The following is an 11,758-nucleotide window of genomic DNA, read 5'->3' on the forward strand; positions in this document are numbered from 1 at the left end:
TTTTATGCGCTGTCTTTTTCAACAATGTAACTTCAACTATTAGAGCGCTGCTCTTACGCACCCGATCATAGATTCCGTGACGTCGCCTTTGATACCAACGGTGGGGAGCTATAACGTGGTTGAGAAAGTCGCCCTCACACAGCCAGCAATGGACGACCTGGGGCGTGATTCAGCTCAACCTCCTGGAACCCTCCATGCTCATCCAAAATACATACTTCCCGGACAGTGTTATGGATAGCAGCGTTAATTGCCGAGAAACCTCTTGATGCTGCCACGTCCTAAACCTAAATGCGAAGCTTAAGTGTACCCGGGAAAGGAAGGGTGTTCCGGATGGCTACCATACTACAAGTGGCAAAGGCCAATCAGGGGCGTAAGGCTTTCCTATGTCTTGGCCAGCGTTTTATATCCATACGGACTTTGATACATCTGTAAGTGTTGCGAACGGCAGAACAGCAGTAATCAGGCACCCATTAACTGCCTAGCACTTTGGGTTTTTGCATTAGATGCGAATGTTAATTACCACTAATAATTTTTTTATATTAAACAAATATCCGAAAGAATAACGCTAAAAAGGACCCAAAGTGATCACAAGTGTATTTTATCTGCCGGTTGTCCTTTAAAAACTCCAACGCGAATACATTGCCGTGAGAACCACCATTAAGTACCGCGCTAAATGGTGTTTTGATTGCTATCACAAATATTATCCGATTTGCCGCCCTATTGCCACTGCTGCAACGGAACCTGGGGAAATTAACTTCGCAAGATCTTTTTTCACTGGTTCTTAGGTAGCGCTAATCAAATAGGAGGTATGAAAGCTATGTATTCCAGCTAGAGTTTTGACTAGGGAGCCCACTATACACCTCCTGCATAACTTCTCGGTAATTATATTGAACGAGTCAGTGGACTGTGACGCTGTGCGATAGTACAACTGAGAGAATAGATTTCTTCTTGTCTCGCCGCCAACGACAGAGACATCAGGTTACCTGCGAAATAATTAAAATAACCTCAAATTTTGCCTCAGAGGTACCAAAATTGGTGTTTTTTTTTACAACTATGAGGAGTACTGTACCAAAACAATGCCACCTTTTCAAAGGCCTAGAACGCACTTTGATTGTTATATTCATCTGCAAGTAGTGTAAAATTGAAGACGTTTCGAACATAAAGCTGGAAATATTATCCTGATATGGAGTTGTCCAAGGCGAGATGCCTACCGTCATTTTCATTACCACCGATGTGCTAAAACCTCGTCCCGCAGAAATCAGGCATCGGCGTCGCGGGCAATTTTTACTGGCTTATATCTGGTAGGAGATAGCGGGCAGGTCGCAAGGCCCACCACTGATTTATTTCCTGGTTGTACGACGTCACGATACCACATGACATGTAGCAGTTGTAGGAGCTGATATTCTACTAAATTATTTCACATGAGACAGCGATATGGGAATAAAACCTTTTTATGACTTGAATACCAAGACACAGTACTATTAAACCATAAATACGCGCCGTCATCCTTAAACTGAAGAATCATGGTTTGTGTAGGTGGTCTTCCATACCACATGTAAGCTGACTGCTACATCAAGATTACCGCGTGTGTGGGATAACAGTGGCTCAAATCAAGGAATTAGTGATGAAGCTAGTAACAAAGCTTATATACCCTCAAGCTCTTGAGCCATAATATTAAAGGCAAGTTCAAGTGCTTTCTAAATTTAATTTCCTTCACATGCTACCCCCTTTCTTAAAACTGACGTCTGGTTATGCTCGTTCTGTCGTGCAAGTGGCTTCAAATTTTATATTTTGAAAAGCTAGGAAGTTGCCTTATAATTCCAGTTTAAAAGGCAGTGGTAAATACTTCCATTCGACCTGTTCAGGTGTTTTCCTCACCTAAAGATCTGATCTGTGTCTCTATGTGCTTTTTAGCTGTAATAAAACGTTTACTGGGTCAGTTATACAACAAAAGGAAATTTGCGAAACTCAATGTATATGGCAACTGTTTGAGCCCTATTGCATTATTTGCCACCGCTGGCGGTCCAACAGCCTCCAAGAAAGCAAGAAATAGAAGGGCAACGTTCATAATCGTGCACAGTACAAAGTTAAATAAGGCAGCGTTTAAAATGCCAGAACCGCAAAATATCTTCCCCAGCAGTTGCTCTTTTGTATATATGATGACTTGACTCCTTAGTTCATATGTGTCTTGAGTTCCTTGCTGAAGATGTAAATGTCAAAGGCCGCCATATGGTTTTAGTCTTAAGGGCAGTCGCATTTTTTCGTATAGTGCCGTCTCATTCTAACATTTTGAAGCCGTGGACTGCAGCCGTTTTTATTATGGCGAAAGCCTTTAATGTCTCATACTGTCATGGACAAGGTGTGTCCCGCTTTTGAGGCGGCTGTCACATGGCGTTCCTTGGCGTGCGTTCAAGTGTGGGATTGCAGATGGCAGGAACGCTAGACAAGATGAAACTTGTGGAGGAAAAGCGCGGTATCTGTCACACTTTCTCCGACAAGTGTGCGTTTGGATGGTACGCTATCGCTCTTGTCGCGTGGCGTTCATTGACGCTCGTTGAAGTGTAGGATTTCAGATGGCAGGAACGCTAGACAAGATGAGACTCCTTAGGCTTTCGCCTTTCACTACTTTAGTCGCTAAAGTCCCTCGTATTTTTTTTTATTTCCCTTCTCCGCTGTCATCAGTAAACATATAATTTCGCAAACGTGCGAAATGTGAAGCACTTATAGCTTCTAAACTTGTCTTTCACACTAAGACCTCATTCGTATCGTTTGTAGGACCTCATTAGTATCGTCTTGATCAATCTTCCTCATAGTCGTATATTATAATATTGGTTTCGTTTTATTTCTTCTCGATACAACGTCAATTGTTAGAAAAAAAAAGTCGATGTGCTTTTAACGGAATCGGAAAAACCTATGAACATCCCACAGCCACCGCAATGTGCCCGGTCTTGTCACGAATGGCGTTGACACAGTTACTTTTCGTGAAACGGGTTCCTATTGCTAAATCCGGTCAAGTGCATCAAACGCATGGACATGCTTCGTCATTCGTCGCCGTCATTGCCGGTCTCTGCGGTTGGGCGCTGAATAGGCAACATTGCAGTCTTTATCGTTCGTGTTTAAGTGCTAAATTGGCAAGGACTTACGTCTAATGAAAACTTGCTGTGAAATTTGCAGAAATAGCAAATTCGCCTAATTGAGAATGATGTGAAGGCAGGAAATGTATTCGTTCGGGTAATCTCTTTTTGTTTTGGCCACAACCACCGAACCAAACTTCAGGAAAGTACATAGCAGCCATAATCATTGCTGTAGTAAGCGCTAGTGGCATAGTGCGGCATTGCTCTATCAGGTATGGCTGCTCCAATGGTATCTCGTTTCCGATTTGAATAGCTTTTCGCGGATTTGCTCCGTATACCAGGCACAGTCTTTATCAGATGTTTAGAACCCAAGCGGCGTGCTTTTAAATCCCACCGTGAGGCTCGTAATAAATTCCCAGTGATCCAAATCACTAGAGGTTAAGGCTATTGATCTTACCTATCCTGTTAAAGGGAACAGACATTACAAAGATTAGAACCATACCGCCTGGGCGCTAACTTAAAAAAAAATCCTCCGCTTTTTACCATTCCTTAAGCGATTGCTTCATGCATGTTAACAGCCTTGGAAGAACTTCAAAAGTGGGTTTAATGAAAGTTTAAATACAAAGCGTTCCCCCCCAAAAACTGTAGCTCCTTCACTCTAGATGGAAAGCTGAACCGTGCTGCGAGCAATGATATTGCGACCTGGTGCTCTCAGGTGGCGCTTGAAATAAAAGAAAACTAAAGTGGGTTCACGCGCTCTCGGCGGAACGCTGCTTTATCATAAAGCGTCGCCTGCCTCTATCGTCAAGTCTAGACCAGTTTTCTATGGCGTATTTTGGTTGAGGTGCTGGGTGTCGATCCCAATATATGTCCCGCACATTTCCGCAATCTCCGAACTCAATTCCTGTTGTGCCAGTCGTCACCCCTGCGCACCATGCTCGCCGGAGGAATTAAGGCCTGCCCCCTGAGCACGAGCCTTTTTAGTTACGCATAGCCGCCCTTCGACCTGCTATGCAAGCTCCAGGTCGCTAGACCCTGCACAACTCATGACTGCCTCAGCCTTTCCATGGAGGTCAGATCGAAGACGTCGAAGACTGGCTCACCCAGTTTGAATACGTCACCTAGTTTATTCAGCGGGACGACGCCGCCAATCTTAGAAACGTCTTCTTCAGGCTGGAATATGGCGCTCGTACTTTGTACGAGAACCGAGAAGACGCCCTAACATCATGGCGCGAGTTCTGCCGATGCATCTCTGAGACCTACACCAGCGTAGATCAGTGAGAACTCGCACTACGGGCTTTAAAATCTCACATGCAGATGCCGAATGAGACTGCAACCATGTACGTGCAGGACATGACTCGGCTTTTTCGACGATCTGACCCAGCCATGCCTGAAGACAAAAAGATGCACTACCTCATGCGCGACGTTAAAGAGCAACGGTTCGCTGGCCTCGTGCGTAATCCACCTAGCGTGGCTGCCGAATTTCTTGCAGAAGCTGTCGAAATGTAGAGGATGCTGCAGCAGCGGTCTAGAACCTACGACAGACCGGTACTCGTCGCTTCGATTGCGGAGCCGCTTTCGGCCTTTGGGGCCACCCGAATCTACGCGACATCACCCGCTCAGTTTTGTGCGAAGAGCTCTAGACGCTTTTCGGCACTCCCTATTCGATGGTCAGCTCTGTAGCTAGCATTGTTCGCGAATAGCTTCAAGCATTGAGGCCTTCGGTACCGTCTGCTGATCCGCCACCTTTTCCCATGGAGTACTACTGTCCAACTATGCATGTATCTTACAGCCGCCCGATCAAGGCTCACTGTATTCCACACGCACTGAGCCGCATATAGACAACCGATGACCATCCCAGCGGTAGGCGGACCTGTGGCACGCCCAAAATCGCCAGCGCATGTGCTTCCATGGCGGGAAAGCATGTCATCTGTATCGCCAGTGCCAATATTGTCACCTGGGACTGTACGAATGTTTCATCGACATGCCTCGCCCTCTATTAGGCTGACGGCACCTTGAGATTGAGGACTACTTAGCCCAAACGCGCATGTTGCCAACTTCCCAGCGGCAGTCACGCTCCCCATTGCCACGCCGACCATTACCGCAGCCCAGATTCTCCTGGATTGCGCAGCGGTCGACAGCGGCCACGTCCTCGTCGGGAAAGCTAAAGACAGCTACCTCACGGGATCAAGACCGCTTGCAATCGGCGTGACGAAGACCCTCGACCACGAGACCGGTGAGCGAACGCAATTTTACGGCACCGACGACAGTTCCTACACTTGAAGATCGATTCTCGCTTGACATACCCATGGTTCTCAACGGAAATAAGGTTAGTGTATTGGTGGACACTGGTGCCGATTTTTCGATTTTAAACGGGAAGCTAGCGGCGCTTCTTAAAAAAGTAATTACTCCATTATCTGGCACGCAGATTCGCACCGCTGCTGGACATGTCGTAACTCCGAGTGGCCTGTGCACGGCATGAGTTCAAATTTGCAGCTCCACGTTAGTTGGCGCAGCTGCCTCGTTATACCTGACTGCGCTCGTGACTATCTTTGGTGTTGATTTTCTCCGGGCGTATGACGCTATTATCGACCTCCGGAAACGTACAGACATTTTCGACCGAGAAAGCTTCTGGCACAAACACCGAGAATCACTAACGCCGCGAAGCTCTCCGAGTTTCCGCTAAGAGCGTTTCGATTCTTCCACGCGCCAGTGTTTTTGTGAATGTTACCTGCTACGAACTGCGTGACGGGCTTGCGGTCGCGGAAGGCAGCCAGTCTCTTTTGTTCACCCACAGCATCTGCACAGCGCGCAGCCTCATTCACTTACGGGGCGGCCGGTCTGAGCTGCTGGTGACTAACCTCATCAACAAACCTCGGAATCCTTTTCTTGATACTGCCATCGCATTTGCCTATTCCTATGCGGATGTTTCTGAATGTTTTAGGTTTGGAACTGTTAGCATTGTGAACCTGTCCCTTGACCATCTCGATATTAGTCTGGATATCTGGGAAACACAGAAGCGCGACATACGGGCCCTGCTACTAGAGTACAGCACGTATTTCCCGTCCTCATAGAAAGTACGTCAAACGTATCCTGTGAAGCGCCGCATCATTACTCCTGACGACGCCCGCCCTATACGCTAGCAGCCGTACTGTATCTCAACCACGGAACGTGAAGTGATTCAGAAACAGGTTCAGAAGATAGATGCTTTGTGATGGCGTCATAGAACCGTCCAACGTCCCGTGGTAGTCCCTTGTCGTGCTGGTAAAGAAAAAGGATGGGACCCTTCGCTTCTGTGTAGATTACCGAAAGTTGAACGACATCGCTAAAAAAGACATCTACCCGCTGCCCGTATCAACGATTCGCTCAACAAGCTTCGCCGCGCCCAGTACTTCACCTCAACTGACTTGAAGAACGGGTAGTGACAGATTGATGTCGAAGAGCTGGACCCCGAAAAAACTGCTTTTGTACCCCAGGTGGACTGTACGAGAATAAATTGCTGCCTTTCGTTTTATGTGCAGCGCCGGCTACTTTTCAGCGCATGATGGACACTGTTTTCGCCGGCCTCAAGTGGCAAATTTCTTTAGTTTACCTCGACGAGGTTGCGGTGTTTCCTGAAACCTTTAGGGAACACCTTGAACGCCTGCTTGTAGTATTAAATGCCTTCTTGACCGCTGAATTGACGCTCAAGTCCGAGAAGTGCCACTTTGGCAACAAAGAGCTGAAGTTTCTTGGTATTCTTGTGAGCGCCGCAAGAGTTAGATCACACCCCGACAAATCTGCTGCTGTCGCCAATGTTTCCGTTCCTGACACGAAAAGGATTTTGAAACGCTTCCTGGGTCTATATGCGTACTAACGCCGTTTCATCGCCGACTTTTTCAAGTTAGCCGCACCCCTGACCTGCCCCACAGGGATGATACACAGATCGTGTGGGCCACGGAATAGCAGGAGACTTTTGCAGAGCTGCACAGATGACTGAAAACTACCTCACTTCTTGCGCACTTTGATGAAGATGCTGCCACCGAAGTCCACTCTGATGTCAGCAACATCGATCGTTCTCGGTGCTTTACTCGTTCAACAGCAGCCAGGCGTGGAAATGGACATTGCGTATGCAAGCCCCACGCTCTCCCGCGCTGAAACAAACTATTCCACTAGGGAAAGGAATGCCGCGCAGTTGTATGGGAAACCATAAAATATAGGCCTTACCTCTATGGTAGCGCGTTTAAAGTGATTACCGACCAAATTCTTTGTGCTAGCTGGCCAATCTGTGCTACCCATCGGGGCGGCTAGCACGATGGAGCCTTCTTCTTGAAGGATTTGATTACAGAGTTCCATATAAATCTGGTCAGAAGCAGGAAGATGCTGACGCACTCTCATGGGCACCCGTGGGATTAGTCGATAACATCACGGATGACAACAGAGGTTTCTTGGATTAGTGAATGTCTTAGACGTAGTGACCCGACAGCGAGCTGACCCCGAATTCGACCTGTCATTGTCCACATGGAGGGTCGCGCTGCTGACTGCCATCGCCATTTTGGTCGGAACCTGTGGGCATTCTCTCTCCGGAATGGTGTTTTATTCACGAAAACTTCCAGCACTTTTGACCAAGCACTGCTCCTCGTCGTGCCGGCCGACATGCACGCCGATATCCTTTTTGCTTACACGATGAACCCACCTTCGACCACTTCAGCTTTGCAAGTACAAGCCTGTTATTAGTCAGCTTTTCTGACGCCGTCGATCACTTGGTTAGAGGTTGCCGAGAGTGTCAACGTCGAAAGGCGCCGCCTCTCAAGCCCACAAGATTGCCCCCACATATATTCCGCCGCCTCGGACGCCGTTCGAACAAGCCGGCATCGACCTTCTGAGCCCATTTCTGCTGTGATCGGTGGGTAACAATGGATTATAGTCGCGAGCTACTATGTCACACGGTATCTGGAAACAAAGATGGAGCCGCTTGGCACATCATTTGAGATCGCTCAGTTCTTTATGCATCAAATCTTATTGCGTCATATCGCACCGTCTCTAGCCGTAACCGATCGAGGCACCGCGTTTACGGCACAGCTCATGCACGGCCTGTTTGAGCATAGTCATACGAGCCGTCGCACAACCACTGCCTATCACCCGCCGATGAATGGCCTCACGGAGAGACTCAACAAAACCATCGCCGGCATGATCGAAATGTACATAGACTTCCAGCACGAAACCTGGGATAAGATTCTCCCTACATCACACACGCCTACACTTTGACCATCCAAGAGACGATACGTTTTACACAATTTCGCCTGGTCTATAGACGCGACGATCAGATGTCTTTGGATGCCATGCTTCCATGCTGGATAGATGATCATCCAGTCACGCCAGACGCCGAAACGTTTGCTCAGCGCGCCGTCGAAGCACGTCAACTTGCCCGAATTCACATTCAGCGACAGCAGGGCATGGATGCTCGCCACTAGAACATCCGTCATCGACACGCCATATCCCATCCTGGAGAGAAAGTTTGGGTGCGGACCCGGTGCGCTGGCCTGGCTTTCATGACAAACTGATCTCACGTTACATAGTACCTTAATAAGGTTTGTACTGTGTCGCGGAAGGCACATGTGAAGTCCTTTCAGCAGGCACTGTACAGCCCTTGCGACGGCAGCCACTCTCCGAGATCGTGCACGTTGTCCGCGTGCAGCCGTATTTCACGCGGTATTGTGCAACGTGCCTCCCCGCCTCCGTTGTCTTTTCGCTTGTACCGCCCATTGCTCGTGCTCAGCCTTAGCTTTTATTTTTAGGAAGGGGAGTAATGCCACCTGGTGTTCTCAGGTGGCGCCTCAAACAAAACGTTGAATTGGGTTCGCGCGCTGTCCGCCGAACGCTGCTTGCTCATAAAGCCTCGCTTGCCTTTTTTGTGAAGTCTAGACCTGGTCTCCGTGACAATATGTAGGATGCGAAAGTTGAGTCTCAAATGTGAGATGTGGGTGTGTAGAAATGCGTGCATGATAGCAACTCACTTATGGTTGTGAAAGAGAACGTAGCTTTGTGTAACACTGCGTATATAGCTGAAACGTATTTATTTTGCTTTCAGGATACACTCAGCAACCTGAGCCTATAGGTAAAGGCGTCAAAGTACACGTGCAAGTCTTGTACGATAAAACATTATTTGAAGAATATTCTGCACGTAGACTTGAAGGAGGCCCGGAAGCTGCTACTTTAGAAGATTTCAGAGCAATGTTTCGCAAGGTAAAAATTCGGGGGCGGGGAGTAGTGGGCTGTGTGTTGTCCGGGATTTTCGCTCAACTTTTGAAATGTTTTGTTCAGCGGATATATTTGTCCTTTGTTTAAAGGGCCACTGAATGCCGACTGTCAAAAGCTGCCGATACACGGCGCGAACACAGTTTGTACATGCATAGAAACCATTCTACCTTGTAATGAATCTAGTTAGCACATTTGTTTAAAACGCCCTGTAAAGCGCGATGTAGTTCTTGGCTCACATTCCCCTTCGGCGAAACCACCGTCACCGCTCAGTGACCGTATTGCCGCCACCGCTGCTCCGGTAACACTAATCGGAAACCGTCCGCCCCAATAATGCTGTGAATCACTTCAGCTAACCCCACAACAGAGGGCGAAACTTTCGTCTGTAAATAATATTACATACGGGAGAAAAGAATGTCGGAAATGGAAATGATCTCTGAGGGGCACTTTTGATAACTAGAAGGAAACAAGTGGGTGCTTAAAAAAGCATAATAGATGCTGCTGCCGTTGGGTACGCCGTTTCATCCGGCGCTGCTTTACTCAAGCTAGTCTGCCAGCTGCGGCTGAAATTACCGATATATTTCTCTTACTAGGAGTAGTTGAGGTTAACAGTAAGACCGTTTGATAAGTAAAGCTTTAATTATATGAGTGATTATTTCCGAAGATCTACCGCCTGTGGCTTCCATAAAAAAACAGTAGAGCCCTAGGAACAGACAAGTAACTCGCAAGGAGAGGGCCGTCGTCCGCAGCTGGCAGGGCTGCGGTTTGCTTGCAGCACCTCGCCCTACTCTGACCCCATGGAGACGTACGCGTAGAGCCTACAAAATTGCAGGCACTCTCGCAGAACGTATATCCGCCCCCAGCAAAGTTAGATGGTGACGCTTAGAGACAGATTCATACAACTCACTAGCCTGTTAACACACAACACATCCTGGGTCCTGCGACCCCAATCCAGGTATACACCAGATGATATTAACCTACCGAAACAATTCACCTAATGACCCAACGCAATGCCCACTACTGAGGAATAAATGCCTGTCTTATTCATCTCCTACCTTGAGTCCGAAAGAGCCCTCGCGACACACAGATAGTTGCTGTAGCCGCATGGGTCTGAAAGTAGTTACAGCTAATAAATTTTGTCACTCAGTGCAGAGCTGTAATCGTTGCGAACATCTGTATGTTCGAGGAGTTCCGCTTACGTCGAAGACAATGAAGAAAGGCTATGGAACGCAAAATTGTAGGTGTGGCACAAAGAGATAAGAAGCGCCCAGAGCGGTTTAGAGAAATAACTCGATTTAATTACATTTAACTTGAAATAAAAATTAAGAAATGGGAACAGATAGGACATGTGCAAAGGAAGCATAATCACTGGTGGCTAAGGTGAAAAATTGGGCTCCAAGGGAAGGAAAGCGCAGCAGTGGGTGGAAGAAACTTACGTTGTAGGATGAGATTAGGAAGATTGCACGGGTCAGTAGTAGCAGCTAGCACAGGGCCCATTTAATTAGAGAAGTATGGAAGAGAACCTATGCCTGCAGTGGACATAGTCCTAACATGATGTATTTTCGGAACGCGGCTTGACCTGAATATTTTTAGACGCTGCGCTTAACAATACGCCACTCAAACCATGCTGCAAATGCAGAGACGTGTTGACTAGGCTGCATTACGTTTTTGCAACGCCTTCGGCGATACGCAAAGCCTTCATGAAAGCGCCATTTAGCAGCCCTCTAAACGGCGCTTCTCTGCCAAAACGAGATGGATAGACCTCGTTTGTGGTAACCGCGACTAGTGGCATAATCATTTCTGATTTGCCGCATGTTCTAACCGTGATTACAACGCCACTAAATGCTTAACGGGCACAAAATATGCCGCGCACAGATTGATGGGCAGGGGAGCCAGTTTATTCCGTCAGTGACTGTCTTAGTTTATGTATCAAAACCTATTCACGACGAAGCAGTTCAGCACATATTAAAGAATCTGCCGCATCAATAGGGCAGAAATTGAAGTTTTTCTAGTTTTTGAACTTCGGGATTGCACATCGAGAAGCAATTTATAATCCAAAAGTTTTCATCATCCTAGTCGGCAAAAATTACAGATTCTTTTTTTTTATGTTACGACAACATTGCTGTTCGGTTTTTGGCAGGAAACTTGTTGTGAAACAAACACTTCTGTAATAACAACAGATCTTTCTGCAGTTACAGTATAAACGTACTACAGAAGTACACACAACAAAAAACTACTACAGAAGAAAAAATACCGAGCTACAATAAATCTTACGTTTACGACAGAAATGAGAACTTTAGTGCTATTGTTACATTGTTTTGTAGTTTTTTCGGGTGGTCATGGCGTTTAAAGTTATCTCGTCTTGGGTTCAATATTGCGACAATCATGTTAAGTATCCTATATATACTGAAAGAAAATTGCTTCGAGAGGAGAAAAGGCTCCCAGAA

This window comes from Amblyomma maculatum, chromosome 11, assembly GCF_055883805.1.
Source record: "Amblyomma maculatum isolate TAMU_Amacu chromosome 11, ASM5588380v1, whole genome shotgun sequence".
NCBI classification, from domain to species: domain Eukaryota; kingdom Metazoa; phylum Arthropoda; class Arachnida; order Ixodida; family Ixodidae; genus Amblyomma; species Amblyomma maculatum.